Raw genomic sequence first — 12,548 nt, 5'->3', positions numbered from 1 at the left:
CCCTGTAACAAACAATTCAGTTACGCATTTTAAAACACTCATCTCCATGTAACAATGTAACCTTACAGCTTAAGCACTCTCCTCTCAGCAAACACAATACTCTTTGAGTATAGACAAATCCTAGCATTTACTCCATCCAAAGTCAAGTTCTCCCTAGCTATTACTGCCCTCTGCAACTCCTTTAAGACTGAATTTTGCTGATAAAGCAAAAATAATGCATGCATACAGAGCTCGCAGACATCTGGAGTACAATGGAGTTCCATTCTAATATGTTCTACAGTGCATTGGCTGAATTTCCTATTTAAAAATGCAAATAATAAATAAAATGATGCAATAATGCCAGTATTTTAAGAAACCTCTCCAGGAGTCTTAGAGAACAGAAGAGAAGGAAAGCATGCAGAGGAGTAGTTTCAAGAATGCTTTCCAATATAGATTTGTAGAAGGATATGCTGGCAGTTAGTGCTCTTGTAATGCTGGTTTTCACTTCATTTCTGAATTGCATCTCCATCCCCATCTTACAACCTGCTGTACCACCACAAGACATGGGGCAGTGGGGTTATGGTGGGAAATGAACGACTCTCTCCAAGTTCTCTTACTCCAGCCTCTGTTGAGCATGGAAATTAGGGGAATGCATGGGACAAATTTGTTTTTGTTTTGTTTTTTATTTCACTTTACTATTTTTTTCCATTTTTTGCATCATATTTTAAATTATGGCTTTTGAAATATTAACATAGAAACAGACTATAATGGCAGAGAAGAACCTTAAAGACCATGTAGTCTACCTTTGTTTCCTTTTGCAGTGCCATGGGTTATGGTTGACCTCTAGCTGTTCTGTTTCTGTATGGATGTGCACCCTGGGTCAAGATGAGAGATGACTCCACACACAGGGAGGAGCCCTGTGGGCATCACTGTCAATAGGCAAGGTCTCAGCAGTGTAGGACACAGCTATAGATGTAGACTTTATTATGCAGTAAGGAAGAGAAAGGTCCCGCAGAGCGGGAGCTGTAATAAGTACAGTTCTGAGTAGAGAGGTATACCAGGATGATACCACAGCTGAGATGTTCTGGTAGTGGCCCGCAGAGCGCGGTATGCCAGTAGTTCCTTCAGACAGATGTAGATAGCCTCAGTGGTGCAGATCCGGTAGTGGCCCGCGTAGCGGGGTATGCCGAAGAATCTGTACTGTAGATGGAAGCTGAGGAACGAATACCCGGAAGTGACGCTTGTAGTTGCAGAGGCATCACCCTTGTAGCTCAGGGTGTACTGTAGATGTCTGTACTGAAGAGGATGCGGTAGTGGCCTGAGGAACGGGGTACACTGCGGGAATGCTTCAATCAGGCTTGGTCTTTGTAGTCAGAAGAGAGTACTCACAATGGAAGTTCTCAGATAAGGTCCCGGGGTGAGAGTCAGGAGAATCCCCAGGCAGGAAGGCCCTTTGAGGAGCAGATAGCCAGGAATGCAGAAGGGCCTCCAAGTACCGGTAACCCAGAGCATCCAAACCTGGAGAGAAGGCAGGAACTGAAGTCCAAAGTAGAGCGGATTCAGCAATGAGGAAAACTCCTTGCTAATTCATAATAGCAGAGGGCCAGTTGGTTTAAGTGCAGCTTCTCGTTGACATCATCTGGAAGGGGCGCCCCCGGGATTCCTGCCATGATGTGTACAAAGGAGGCCCTCGTGTTCGTGTGTGCACCCTAGGTAATTCCAGGTTCAAGATGGCGGTTGGCAGCGCCCATGCTGTCCCAGGGATGCAGAGGAGGCCGGCGTTGGTTGACGGAGACTGCCACTCTCCCCAAGATTGACGTTGCAGGGAAAAAAGAGGTGAGCATGAGAGGTCACAGCCATCTGCGACTGATGGGCACAACAGTACCCCCCTTCTTAGGGCCCCTCCCCGGGGGTTTTGGTTTTCTAGGATGTAACAAATGAAATTGTCTGATCAACTCCTTGTTGAGGATGTTACTTGCAGGTTCCCAACTATTCTCCTCTGGTCCAAATCCTTCCCATGATATGAGGTATACCCAGCGTCTTCCATGTTTTCGTACATCTAGTATATCTTCCAACTGATAAGTGATGTCCCCTTCTGCCCCAAGAGTTTGACGGTCAGATGTCTTCTTAGAGAATCCCGACAAAACAAGTGGTTTTAAAAGTGAGATGTGGAAGGCGTTGTGGATTCTCAGTGAGGATGGTAGCTGCAGGCTGTATGTGACTGGACCCAGACGGCGGAGTTTAGTGAAAGGTCATATGTTCCTGGGCGCAAAGCGAGTGGAAGGCAGCTTTAGGCAGATGAATTGGAGACAAGCCATATCTTGTCTCCAATTTATAATTCTCCTCAATTTATAATTCTCTGCTCTGTCATGGGCATCATAGAATTTTTTGGCCTGTTGCCCAGCTTTCTGCAGAAGTTCTTGGTGTGTTCCCAAAGTTGATGCAATTCTTGTGCTGAAGCCTGGGCTGCAGGAGAGAATACCAACAAGGGCAGTGGTAAAGGAGGTAGAGGTTGACATCCATAGATTAGTTGAAAAGATGATGATCCCATGGAAGCTGATTGATGAGAATTCAGCACGAATTTGGCCCAGGGAAGTAGCTCGGACCAGTCGTTTTGTCTGGCGTTGACATAAGCCTGGAGAAATTGCTTTAGGGTACGGTTCATCCTCTCCGTTTGTCCGTTGGCTTGCGGATGGTAAGCTGAAGTAAGATCCAGAGATATGTTGAACTTTTTACAGAGGGATCTCCAGAACTTTGCAGTGAATTGAACTCCTCTATCAGAGAGGATGTGCTTAGGCATGCTGTGCAGACGGAATACGTGACAGATGAACAGCTTCGCTAGTTCTGGAGCCAAAGGTAACCCGGGTAATGCCACAAAATGACCCATTTTAGAGAAACGGTGTACAGTGACCCAGATGGTATTTTTGCCATTGGACACGGGCAAATCAACTATAAAGTCTGTGGCAATGTATGTCCACGGTTCGCTTGGAGCGAGTAGAGGTTGAAGAAGTCCCCAGGGATGACTGGCCAGTGGTTTCTGTATTGTGCAGGTAGGGCAAGATTCCACATAGGCTCATACATCATCTTTCATAGAAGGCCAGCAGTAATATCTTTGCAGAGTAGTCAATGTTCTGGATTGTCCAGGATGATCTGCAAGTAGAGAGTCATGGCCCCATCTGAGGATCTTCTTCCTGAGCATCTGGGGAACCACCTTCTTCCCGGTTGGAAACATGTGAGTAGCTGAGAGGATTACCTTAGTAGGATCAATGATATGACGCAGAGTATCAGGGACATCTTCCGTAGAAAAAGAATGTGAAAGAGCGTTACTTGGGTATTCTTGTCCGCTGGGCGATACTTCAAGAGGAAATCAAATCGGTTGAAAAATAAAGACCATCTGGCTTGTCTATGGTTCAAGCTTTGCGCATGAGAAAGGTATCCTAAGTTTTTGTGGTCTGTGTAAACCGTTATCTGATGTTGTGCACCCTCGAGCCATGGGCACCATTCCTCGAATGCCAACTTGATGGCAAGTAACTCTTTGTTGCCTATCACGTAGTTTCACTCGGCAGGTGAGAAGCACCGAGAGAAGAAGGAGCAGGGATGTAACGTGTGGGTGTCACTATGTTGACTAAGGACAACAGCAACTCCGACATCCAAAGCATCCCACCTTGACGTTAAAAGTTTGTCGGGGTCTGGATGGCAAAGACATGGCTCCTGAAGGAATGCCTTTTTGAGTTACTGGAAGGCATTTATGACTTCTGGGGACCACTGAGATGGGTTGGCTCCCTTTCGTGTCATGGCGGTAAGAGGTGCAGTCAAGGTAGAGTAATGATGAATGAATGATCTGTAGTAGTTAGTAGAGATGTGAATCGTGTGATCGATCGTCTTAACGATCGATTTCAGCGGGGGGGGAGGGAATCGGATCGTCGCGGTTTTGTTTTTGTAAATATCGTGTAATTCGTAAATCGGGGGAGGGCGGGAAAACCGGCACACTAAAACATCCCTAAAACCCACCCCGACCCTTTAAAATAAATCCCCCACCCTCCCGAACCCCCCCAAAATGCCTTAAATTACCTGGGGTCCAGAGCGGGGGTCCCGGTGTGATCTTTTACTCTCGGGCCTGCGGTGCGTTGTAGAAATGGCGCCGGCGCTACCTTTGCCCTGTCATATGACAGCTCAAAGGTAGCGCCGGCGCCATTTTGTTTTTTGTCCCTCGACGTCAGGAGCGTAGGAGATCGCTCCCGGACCCCCGCTGGACCCCCAGGGACTTTTGGCCAGCTTGGGGGGGCCTCCTGACCCCCACAAGACTTGCCAAAAGTCCAGCGGGGGTCCGGGAGCGACCACCTGCACGCGAATCGTTTTGCCGTACGGCAACACGATTCGACTGCATTTTATTCCATATGTTGGTTCCTGCTATAGTAAATGAGCGTTCTCTCGTTGAAACATGTTTGATATGTTTGATTGTGGCAGACCTAGTAGGATGGAATTGCAGTAGTCCAGTTTTGACAATATTGTAGCTTATAGAACTGTTCGGAAGTCGTGCGGGTGCAGGAGGGATTTAATTCTTTTTAGTGTATGGAGTTTGAAGAATCCATTTTTAATGGTAGCAGCGATGAACTTTTTTTTAACAAGAAATGGTTGTCAATGATGATGCCGAGGCTGTGGACCTGCTGTAAAGTGAGAGGGCCAGATTGTGAATGAAGGGTTGGGTTGAGAGAGATATTGTTTTGCAGTGTGATGATGAGTAGCTCTGTTTTGCTAGTATTTATTGCTAAAAAGTTTTCCGTGAGGAGATTCTTTATTTCTGCAGGTGCAGTATCCCAGATTTTCAGAGCGTTGGTAAGGGAGTCATTAATGGGGATGAGGATCTGCACATCGTCTGCGTATATGAAGTGCAGGAATCCCAGTTTCATCAGTAGTTGACAGAGGGGGGTAAGGTAGATATTGAAAAGAGTTGCACTGCACTGTTTATGCCTAAAATGACTGGGTAAGGGGTCTGAGTCAACTGGGGGGGAGTGCAGGCTGAAGAACCAGAGGGGTTTGGATGACCTCGAGACAGACTGAGCAAACTGGTAGACTAATTGATAAAACTGGGAATATCCTTCAAGCAAGCATTTAAAGGACGTTAATTAGACACATTCCTACTCCCATAGCAACCTAAAACTTAACTAGGAACTGAACAAAACTGAGATGAAGGCAGCAGCCCAGCAGCAAGAGGGGGGCTTCCCAGTCTTTTGCATCGAGGGTCACATGTATGATTTTTTTACCTGCTGGTGAGAAGTTGTACATGTGCATGCGATGCAAAGAGCTCCTGGCTCTCAGAGAACGAGTCCGATCTCTGGAGGCTAGAGTGGCAGACCTAGAGGAGCTGAGGCAGTCAGAGAGGTATATAGATGAGACCTTCAGAACATAGTAGCCAAGTCCCAACTTCAGACTGGCAGCCCTGGTGTTGCCTTGGAGGAAGAAGGTCTCATGATTGGAGGGATCAACCTGGTGCAGCAGGAAAGGATCTTGTAGCAAGGACCTGCTCTCCAGGTGATGCATTGCCCTTTTGCACCGAGGATATCTCCCCAAGGCCTACTTCCCAGGAGGGAAGGGTTAGGTCGGCCGTCATAGTTGGTGATTCGATTATTAGGAATGTAGATAGCTGGGTGGCTGGTGGACGTGAGGATCGCCTGGTAACATGCCTACCTGGTGCGAAGGTGGCAGACAGCACGCATCACCTAGATAGGATTTTAGACACTGCTGGGGAGGAGCCAGCTGTCGTGGTATATGTGGGCACCAATGACATAGGAAAATGTGGGAGGGAGGTTCTGGAAGCCAAATTTAGTCTCTTAGGTAGAAAGCTTACATCCAGGACCTCTAGGGTAGCATTCTCTGAATGCTCCCTGTTCCATGCGCAGGTCAACAGAGACAGGTAGAGCTCCGGAGTCTCAATGCGTGGATGAGACGATGGTGCAAGGAAGAGGGATTCAGTTTTGTTAGGAACTGGGGAACCTTTTGGAGAAGGGGGAGTCTCTTCCGAAGGGATGGGCTCCACCTTAACCAGGGTGGAACCAGACTGCTGGCGCTAACCTTTAAAAAGGAGATAGAGCAGCTTTTAAACTAGAACAAAGGGGAAAGCCGACAGTCGCTCAGCAGCGCATGGTTCGGAGAGAGGTATCTTCAAAGGATACCAATGATGCATTAGAATTAGGGCATCCCGACAGTGAGGTTCCAATAATAAGAAAAGTATTCCAAGTGCCTGTAACTAAAAATTCACCTGTGCTAAAAAATTCTAACTTATCCCTATCAATTAAAAAGCAGAATGAAAATACAAACAAAAAACAAACTTTGAAATGTTTGTATGCTAGTGCCAGAAGTCTAAGAAGTAAGATGGGAGAATTAGAATGTATAGCAGTGAATGATGACAGACTTAATTGGCATCTCAGAGACATGGTGGAAAGCGGATAACCAATGGGACAGTGCTATACCGGGGTACAAATTATATCGCAATGACAGAGAGGAACACCCAGGAGGCGGTGTGGCACTTTATGTCCGGGATGGCATAGAATCCAACAGCATAAACATCCTGCATGAGACTAAATGCAAAATTGAATCTTTATGGGTAGAAATCCCTTGTGTGCGGGGAAGACTATAGTGATAGGAGTATACTACTGTCCACCTGGTCAGGATGGTGAGACGGATAGTGAAATGCTAAGAGAAATTAGGGAAGCTAACCATTGGTAGTGCGGTAATAATGGGAAACTTCAATTACCCCAATATTGACTGGGTAAATGTATCATTGGGACATGCTAGAGAGATAACGTTCCTGGATGGAATAAATGATAGCTTTATGGAGCAATTGGTTCAGGAACCGAAGAGAGAGGGATCAATTTTAGATCTAATTCTCAGTGGAGCACAGGATTTGGTGAGAGAGGTAACAGTGGTGGGGCCGCTTGGCAATAGTGATCATAATATGATCAAATTTGAATTAATGACTGGAAGAGGAACAGTATGCAAATCCACGGCTCTCATGCTAAACTTTCAAAAGGGAAACTTTGATAAAATGAGAAAAATTGTTAGAAAAAAACTGTAAGGAGCAGCTAAAAAAGTAAAAAGTGTGCAAGAGGTGTGGTCATTGTTAAAAAATACCATTCTAGAAGCACAGTCCAGATGTATTCCACACATTAAGAAAGGTGGAAAGAAGGCAAAACGATTACCGGCATGGTTAAAAGGGGAGGTGAATGAAGCTATTTTAGCCAAAATTCAATCTATAATAAATAAAATGAACCTCACCAGCCATCCATTAGACAACATCCCAATAACAACCCTCAAATCAATTGAACCTATCATATCAAAAACCATTACCAAAATTGTCAATTTATCACTGACCGAAGGCATCTACCCCAAATGCCTCAAATCTGCTGTCATCAAACCAATCCTTAAAAAGAACAACCTAGATCTGGAAATTCTTACCAACTACCGTCCCATATCAAATCTTTCGTTCATAGCCAAAACCATTGAAAAAGTCGTACACACTCAACTAGATGACTACCTGGAGGCAAACAGCATCCTACCTCCATCCTAATATGGTTTTAGAAAAAACCTAAACACGGAATCTCTCCTCATCTCCCTAAATGACATTATTATAAGAGGCTTTGACAAAGGTGAAAAATACTTGTTCATTCTTCTTGACCGTTCAGCCGCCTTCGACACAGTGAACCACAATATACTATTGGAGCAACTATCCCAAATTGATTTAACTGGCAATACCTTACGTTGGTTTTCTTCCTATTTATCTGATCGAACATACCAAGTATTAATCAACAACAACCTATCAAAAATAATCAACCTCAATACCGGAGTCCCTCAAGGATCAGCTTTATCAGCCACCCTTTTCAACATATACCTTCTCCCCCATCTGCCAACTAGTAAAAGAATATGAAATCACACACTTCCTCTATGCTGATGACATTCAGCTCCTTATTCCCATACAAAATTCGATTGAAGACACCTACAAGAAAAACTCAGAACTACTTATCTCAATCAAACATCTCCTAAATTCCCTGAAACTCATAATCAACTTTGAGAAAACTGAAATAATACTCATGGATAAAAAAACCAATCAAACTCCGTCACCCCTGATAATACTTGACAAACAAATGATAACTATACTCCCTACCACCCACACCAGGAACCTCGGAGTTATCATTGATAAAGAACTTTCTTTCAAGAACCACATAGCAAATAAAACTAAAGAAGGATACCACAGACTCCTAACCCTAAGACACCTGAAACCATTTCTCAACCCCTATGATTTCAGAACTGTACTACAACTTATCTTCTCCACCTTCGACTATTGCAAATCCTTACTAATTGGAATACCTTTTTCATTCCTCAAACCACTCCAAATACTACAGAACTCAACTGCCAGAGTCCTAACTGGAACAAAAAGAAGTGAACACATAATACCAATATTGACCTCACTTCACTGGCTCCCTATTACTGCACGTATTGCTTACAAATCAATGACCATAATCCACAAAATCCTACACAATGATCATCAAGGTCTTAACACACTAAACATAATCCCTCAAAATCCTCCAAGAAACCAACGCTCTAATAACTCAGGTTACCTAAACATTCCCCCTATCAAAGATGCACATCTGGCAACCACAAGAGAAAGAGCCTTTTCAATTGCCTCACCTAAACTTTGGAACACCCTACCTAAATTCCTGAGAACCCAACACAACCTAAAAACATTCAAAATGACCTAAAACACTAATGTTTCGCAAATTCTACATTGAACTTCAGACGTCTGGTCATCCCAACTCTCAACTGAACTCTCAGTTGTAAACCTCTTAATACATTCTCTTCACCCTGAACCTGCATACCATCCTCATCCAACTTAATAATGCTCTCTGGACTTGATATGCTTATTTCTGATATTGTTCAAATTGTTTTACTGTTGCACAACTGCCAAGAAAATGTATAACGTTCACATTGCTTTTCTGTTACACAACTGCTAAGAAAAATGTATACTTTTGTAAACCGTTGTGATGGCTCTAGCGAATGACGGTATATAAAACTCAACAGATAAATAAATAAATAAAAGATCTTCATTCAAAAATTGGAAGAAGGATCCAACAGAAGAAAATAGGATAATGCATAAACATTGGCAAGTTAAATGTAAGACATTGATAAGACAGGCTAAGAGAGAATTTGAAAAGAAATTGGCCGTAGAGGCAAAAACTCACAGTAAAATCTTTTTTAAATATATCCGAAGCAGAAAGCCTGTGAGGGAGTCAGTTGGACTGTTAGATAATCGAGGGATTAAAGGGGCACTTAGAGATGATAAGGCCATCGGGGAAAGATTAAATGATTTCTTTGCTTTGGTGTTTACTGAAGAGGATGTTGGTGAGGTTCCCGTACTGGAGAAGGTTTTCATGGGTAATGATTCAGATGGACTGAATCAAATCACGGTGAACCTAGAAGATGTGGTAGACCTGACTGACAAACTGAATAGTAAATCAACTGGACCGGATGGTATACACCCCAGAGTTCTGAAGGAACTAAAAAATGAAATTTCAGACCTATTAGTAAAAATTTGTAACCTATCTTTAAAATCATCCATTGTACCTGAAGACTGGAGGATAGCTAATGTAACCCCAATATTTTAAAAGGGCTCCAGGGATGATCCAGGAAACTACAGACCAGTTAGCCTGACTTCAGTGCCAGGAAAAATAGTGGAAAGTGTTCTAAACATCAAAATCACAGAACATATAGAAAGACATGGTTTAATGGAACAAAGTCAGCATGGCTTTACCCAAGGCAAGTCTTGCCTCACAAATCTGCTTCACTTTTTTGAAGGAGTTAATAAACATCTGGATAAAGGTGAACCGGTAGATGTAGTATACTTGGATTTTCAGAGGGCGTTTGACAAAGTTCCTCATGAGAGGCTTCTAGGAAAAGTAAAAAGCCTTGGGATAGGTGGTGATGTCCTTTCGTGGATTGCAAACTGGCTAAAAGACAGAGAGTAGGATTAAATGGACAATTTTCTCAGTGGAAGGGAGTGGGCAGTGGAGTGCCTCAGGGATCTGTATTGGGACCCTTACTTTTCAATATATTTATAAATGATCTGGAAAGAAATATGACGAGTGAGATAATCAAATTTTCAGATGATACAAAATTGTTCAGAGTAGTTAAATCACAAGCAGATTGTGATAAATTGCAGGAAGACCTTGTGAGACTGGAAAATTGGGCATCCAAATGGCAGATGAAATTTAATGTGGATAAGTGCAAGGTGATGCATATAGGGAAAAATAACCCATGCTATAGTTACACAATGTTAGGTTCCATATTAGGTGCAACAACCCAAGAAAGAGATCTAGGCGTCATAGTGGATAACACATTGAAATTGTCGGTTCAGTGTGCTGCGACAGTCAAAAAAGCAAACAGAATGTTGGGAATTATTAGAAAGGGAATGGTGAATAAAACGGAAAATGTCATAATGCCTCTGTATCGCTCCATGGTGAGACTGCACCTTGAATACTGTGTACATTTCTGGTCACCGCATCTCAAAAAAGATATAATTGTGATGGGGAAGGTACAGAGAAGGACGACCAAAATGATAAGGGGAATGGAACAGCTCCCTTATGAGGAAAGACTAAAGAGGTTAGGAGTTTTCAGCTTGGAGTAGAGACGGCTGAGGTGGGATATGATAGAGGTGTTTAAAATCATGAGAGGTCTAGAACGGGTAGATGTCAATCAGTTATTTACTCTTTCGTTTAATAGAAAGACTAGGGGGCACTCCATGAAGTTAGCATGTGGCACATTTAAAACTAATTGGAGAAAGTTCTTTTTTACTCAACGCACAATTAAACTCTGGAATTTGTTGCCAGAGGATGTGGTTAGTGCAGTTAGTATGGCTGTGTTTAAAAAAGGATTGGATAAGTTCTTGGAGGAGAAGTCCATTACCTGCTATTAATTAAGTTGACTTAGAAAATAGCCACTACTATTATTAGCAACGATAACATGGAATAGACTTAGTTTTTGGGTACTTGCCAGGTTCTTATGGCCTGGATTGGAAACAGGATGCTGGGCTTGATGGACCCTTGGTCTGACCCAATATGGCATGTTCTTATGTTTTAAAATCCGCTTTCCTGCATTCACTAAAGTCGACAAAGTCTTAAGGAAGATATGCAATATATATTTGTTCAAGTAACCACTTAAAATTAGGAGCACACATATGCACTGTGGGCCAGATTTTCAAAAGGTTATGGGGTACATTTTAAAACATAGCGCACGTGTGTACTTTTGTTCGCACACCAGGCATGAACAAAAGTACGCCGGTGCGCGCGCGCAAGGGGGTGTACATTTCTGCAACTTGCACGCACCGAGCCCTGCGCGAGCTGCCCGTTCCCTCCGAGGCCGCTCCAAAATCGGAGCAGCCTCGGATGAAACTTTCCTTCCGCCTCCCCCCACCTTCCCCTCCCTTCCCCTACCTAACCCACCCCCCAGCCCTATCTAAACCCCCCTACCTCTGTCACAGAAGTTACGCCTGTTCGCAGCAGGCGTAACTTTGCATGTGCCGTGTTCTGGTCCGGCAGCTGGTCCGGAGGCCACAGCCATGCCCCTGGAACGCCCCCGGGCCGAAACCACACCTGCGGCATCGCCCTGGATGACGCGTCGACCACGTCACACCCCCCGACACACACCCCGATGACGCGCCATCCGCATCACGCCTCCCGACACGCCCACCCCAAGAAAGCCCCGGGACTTACATGCGTCCCGGGGCTTTGCGCATGCCGGAAGCCTATGCAATTTAGGCTCGGCGCACGCAGGGGGGTTTTAAAAGGGATACGCGCGTACCTTATGCGTGTAACCCTTTTAAAATCTGGCCCTTTGCATGTAAATCAAAAGGCCCTGCGACGTGTGTAAAGCCCCGGGTCATGTGTAAGTCCCAGGGCTTGCAAAAAGGGGCGGGGAGGGGGCAGGGCGGGGTGAGAGACCTCCAACACAGCGGCGATTTGCCATTAGGGGGGAAGGGCGGGAGAGGTAGGGGAAGGGAAGGGAAGGTGGGGTGGGGGGGGGGTAGAGAAGTTCCTCCGTGGCTGCTCTGATTTCACCTGGGAGGGAATGGGGGAAGGCAGCACAGCTCGGCAAAATAGTCGATGAAAGTGCTTCTTCTAATATAGAGGGCATCATTCAATATGATGTTCTCAGATTTCATAATAAATTGAGCAAAAACAGATTAGAATGGCAAGAATGAGGGGCAAAGATAATAATTTGAATTCTAGCTTGCTTAGTAAAATCAACTTTACTTAAAAGTTACCATGCCAGCCTTAAGCCAAAAACAATGTTCCTCTGGAAATCTCAGGAGATTGTGCTTCAGGTATCATCTATTTCCCTATAGGAACAATGACTGCTGGTATGTGACAAGCAAGGTTATTGGTGTCATGCAATTTCATGACAGCATTTAAGTTAACGTATTTCACTATTGTTGCTCAACGTTTTTATGTCTTTTAATACCTAACTACCTTCGGCAAGCAGATGCTAGAACAGTATGAATCAAGAGATTTGCTTTGAAA

This window comes from Rhinatrema bivittatum, chromosome 2 (genome assembly GCF_901001135.1).
Source record: "Rhinatrema bivittatum chromosome 2, aRhiBiv1.1, whole genome shotgun sequence".
In the NCBI taxonomy this organism is placed as follows: domain Eukaryota; kingdom Metazoa; phylum Chordata; class Amphibia; order Gymnophiona; family Rhinatrematidae; genus Rhinatrema; species Rhinatrema bivittatum.
Note: the sequence above shows the minus strand (reverse complement) of the source record.